The sequence below is a fragment of the Molossus molossus genome, unplaced genomic scaffold (assembly GCF_014108415.1).
Source record: "Molossus molossus isolate mMolMol1 unplaced genomic scaffold, mMolMol1.p scaffold_m16_p_9, whole genome shotgun sequence".
Taxonomy (NCBI): domain Eukaryota; kingdom Metazoa; phylum Chordata; class Mammalia; order Chiroptera; family Molossidae; genus Molossus; species Molossus molossus.
Window position 1 is genome coordinate 32,081,029 of NW_023425403.1, and position 4,489 is coordinate 32,085,517.

Consider the following 4,489-nt stretch of genomic DNA (forward strand, 5'->3'; position numbering starts at 1 on the left):
AGAATAATACAATAGATAAATTCCTTCTAATGGACTCTTCTGAGTCATGGCTGGTCCATACATCCCATCTGAAAATAGCCTGCAGCAATATCTGCCCAGCACGGTAACACATCACCTTGCATTGCCTGCCATCCTTCCGTGACTTCTTCCTGTTTTCCCTGTACTCTTGTAGCCTTGGAATTTTATTTCCCTATAAAACATTGACATCTTAACCTCCCCTCAGTGTCTGCTATTCAGGGAAACCATGCTAATATAGCCATCAATTTGATTTGCATGAGTGGGCGTGGGAGGAATGTAGGAGGAGTGGAAGGTATTGATCAGGAAAGATTGCAGAGGGAGATGAGGTTTACTTAAAATATTCAATGAGCTTTCTTATACTTATCTAAGCTCTCAGAAGTCTGTGACACATTATGAACTACTACTTTGATTAGAAGAGACAGGAAATCTAAAAGTGAGAAAATAATACAAGTCCATTAGTTTTATCATTCCAGAGATACCATCACTCCACATTGAGCTTAGTAACATCTGCAATTCTCGCCTATCAAGGATCTCCAACTCATTGGCTCATATGATTTATCACTTTTTGAGGATACTATTAATGTCAGTTTTTCCTCAAATTCTGAAGCTTAATTTTTAATATAGGTTTTGCTTTAAGAAAGCATTCAGAGACTATTGACACAATTTAGTTAATTGTGGAAAAGCAATACATAAATTTATAAAGATGTTTATGTTTTTGATTCTGGCCTTTCAAAGTAAACTCTCTTTGCTTTCAAAATTCCCCTTGAACTTCTTATTCTTCATAGTACATCCAAATCATTCACATGAGTTTTTGGTTTCTTTTCCACCCCTCTCATGTATTTCAAGTATTACACTTTCATTGTTTCGATTCCTGTATTCATCCTGAAGCAGGCTCTCTATACTTTGCCATCAGGGCAAGTCCTTCACCTCAGTCAACAACCCACCCTTCCTTAAGAAAGAATACACAACAAGCAAAACATATTTCAAACCCTTTAGTAAGCCTCCTTACATCAAAACCAGCAAGAATAAGACATCTATCTTCCCAAAGAGAACATGACAATCAGCTCCACTCCAATGCTCTTTTAAGAATACGCCCATTCCACATGAGAGGAGTTGGGCTGGCTCCAAACCAGAACTAAGAATTAGAAATTTGGCAAAGTATGTAAAGATCCCATTTCCGGGGGCGGGGGGTGGGGGTGGGGGTGGTGATAATGATCAAAGTAGCAATTTACTCTTTGTTCTTCCAAATGGAATCTTTGTTTCAATTTAGAGTAGTCATGTACTTTACTGTGGGAGCCAGGACACTTTTGAGTCTGAGAAGAGCTGGAGATAGTGGGATGAACCAAAACTGTTTCAAACAAAGGAATGTCTAATTACCCTAATTTTAGCAGTTTATGAGTAACGTTACCAGCCTTCATTTAAAAAAGCTCAAGGAATCACTCCTTGACATCTTTTTATTTTTTTCAGATGACTGGGAAAAAAAAGGACCTGTAGGCATGTAGGTGAAATCTGAGCATTGTGCTTCAGAGTGAACACACTATTTTTTGTCACATCCTGACTCTGACTCCGCTAGCTTATGAGCTTGGGCAAATCCTGTAACCTCTCCAAGCCTGTTTCCTTACCTGTAAAATGAGATGAGAATACGTGTAATACCCATCTCATTGTGTTGTGAGGATTAAATAGTCAAAGTAATTAAACAGCTGCACATAGCACTGTATATGTTAACAATTATTATTATTACTATTAATGTAAGTAGTATTACCTGACTTAAGAAGGGACACAGAGAAGGGCCCTTCCGATGGTTCTGGATACTAAGATTTCCATGGGGTCAACTGATGAATGAGCCAGAGGCCAAATCTCCTGGGACTTTCTTCTTTTTGCATATAATGTGCAGATATCAAAACTCATTTCTGAATTTCTGATAGTATTTAAGACAAAAGAAAAATAAGAAAGAAGAAAGAAAGAAAGAAAGAAAGAAAGAAAGAAAGAAAGAAAGAAAGAAAGAAAGAGGAAGGAAGGAAGGAAGGAAGGAAGGAAGGAAGGAAGGAAGGAAGGAAGGAAGGAAGGAAGGAAGGAAGGAAGGAAGGAAGTTGAAAGGGGACTTGCTTTCTCTTTCTCAGGGCAAACTTGCTCCCTCTTTTAACTGTTGTCAGGGAAGGAGATGGAAGATGTCCGGCTGTTACCTTGTATTGTGTTTATAGGGGAGTTCCAGAAAATAGTTTAAACAGAGAAAGAGAAACTACTAAACCCGAATGAAGAAAAACTGAAGCCCAGAGTAGAAAACGAGATACAAAGGTTCACTAAGGTATGTGAAAAATATATATATATATATCCACCTATGAAAGTGACTCTCCTCATGTTAAAATCAAGCAGGCATTTCTTTGCTGCTGTCCGTGCTCTGATTTCTCTCTTGCTGGGCAGTTCAGTGGGCTCGAATGTGGATTTCTTCTGATCTTAGCCCTTTTATGGCTACAATGAACTGTCAGCACTGCCAGGGAAACCAATCCCTTCACATTTCACAAGGCTGACCTTGCAGGTTACCTCACTGTCCGGGAGGAGGGGTGGTGGCTGGAGGTGTCCCCTGAGCTCTGGAAGGGCCTGGGCAGACTGGCAGTCAGGAAACCAACTACCAAAGACACTGTCAGCACCCCCGTGCCTCTCAAGCCAGCAAGAATCCCAACCCTCTGCCTACGGGAGTCCAGGCTTACTTTTACTATCTTTTCCGACACCGTCCAGGAGAGACAGAAGACAACTGTGTGGATATAAAAAAACAACGTATAGCCCCGAAAACCTGCGAGGAAGGGTAACTGCCTTACAGAATTCTAGTACCTTGGAGAAGAACCTGAAGCGCTCATCTCTCCCCATTGTTATACTGGGTTTCTTAAGTCTCACAACCAAAATTACCATTGAATGTTTTTCTTCATCCATATCTTGTGGATCCAGGGGGAGGGGAATGAAAGAGTCTTCTCTTCCCTAAATAATTATTCATTTTCCAAGGAGGGGTATATTTATTAATCAATATCACACCAATTCGTTTTTAGAAGGTAAGAAAAGGGTGTGTGTGTAAAATTTCCTAGTCCAGGCAGTAAGTTGGTGAGCAGCGGCCTCCTGTGTTCTGTGCAGGTGCAGGCTTCTGTTGGTTGGGATGGAGCAATGGCTCATTCATTGATTAGTTGTCAGCACATGTTTATGGGAAGTTTTTGAAGGAATTAAGGTGAAACCGTAGCACAATGATTTGAGATTGTTATGTCTTTTCAAGGGTAGCAGATTTGAATGTTAATGTAACACTTTAAAAGTTTTATAATCTGGTGCTAATTAAGGAGCATACTTTTTCTGTGGCATTTCGAAGCGTAGGTCGTAGGTGATGGACAGGACCTGCAGTCTGTGGTCTACTTCTCCGTTCTCTGTGGGAGGCAGCAGAGGCCCACAGCGCTCAGGCCTTAGCACTCTCTGACCCGGGGGGACAGCGAGACACAGATCTTTTTATTTGCTCACTCGTGCTCTTTATACAACACCAATATGCTGACCTGATAATAAAAGGCTATTTAAAAGTTTTAAATGATGGGTGAAACACCAACTATATTTACTGCCTTACTATAGCAAAATCAGTAAATTAGCTTGTCAGGGAATGTTCCCGCAAGGACAAGGACTGAGTGGAGAAGGGAGAACAGGGGATTGTGAGATAAATTGCATGGCCACCCTATGATCCGCCACTGCTTCCAGGGCCCAGTCCTCTAATTGCTCCCCTCCTGGCCCCCGTTCTGACCTGTGATGCCTGAGAGGGGACACCGGCTTCAGAATCATTTTCCTTCTCCTCTTCCCCATTAGCCAAGCCACCATCCCCTCAGGACTCTGCTCCCATCTGGAAAACTGCATTCCAAATGCCTGAAAAGGTCCCACTGAGATGAAGTTCCAATTATTTTTTTTTAAAGCAAATTAATTGCATTTAAAAATATTGCATTTGGAAAAAATGATTGTTGATTTTTTTTTAAAAAATATGGGACGCCTCATGAGTTGGCATGGCATCCTCGTGCAGGGGCCTTGCTGATCTTCCCCGCATCATTCCAATTGTGGTCTATGTGCTGCCGAAGTGAACACAACACTTTCGTTTTTAACAGCTGGTCTCTTTGCACATTTGAAATATGTCTCTGGGCGTTTAAAATGTGTCTCTGATCTTCCAGGAGCACTGAGTCTTGTTTGCACTTAAGGATTGTTCCCACCTGAGCAGAGTATATTGTATCATCTCTATAACTCATTTAATAACATAGAGCTGCTGATCGAGAAAACTAATTAAAATTTTGGAATCAAAACCTTGAGCGGTAAGCAAGGAAAGAGATCTTGATCCCAGACATAATTTCCCCTCTAAGTTGTTATATAAATTAAAACTTGAAATGAACAATGTAAGTGTGTAGGATTTCATATTTCTATGAATGATCTAAATCCATCGGGATTAAACCTATAACACAGGGCT

At 40.8% G+C, this 4,489-nt stretch overlaps 1 non-coding gene across 1 annotated transcript; it reads right to left on the bottom strand.

The window, feature by feature from the left end:
* Positions 1-4,009: 4,009 nt before the first annotated feature.
* On the bottom strand, positions 4,010-4,116 carry LOC118623082. The gene has a single exon (XR_004958195.1). It is a non-coding gene; the product is annotated as a U6 spliceosomal RNA (small nuclear RNA).
* Between the last annotated feature and the right edge of the window lie 373 nt (positions 4,117-4,489).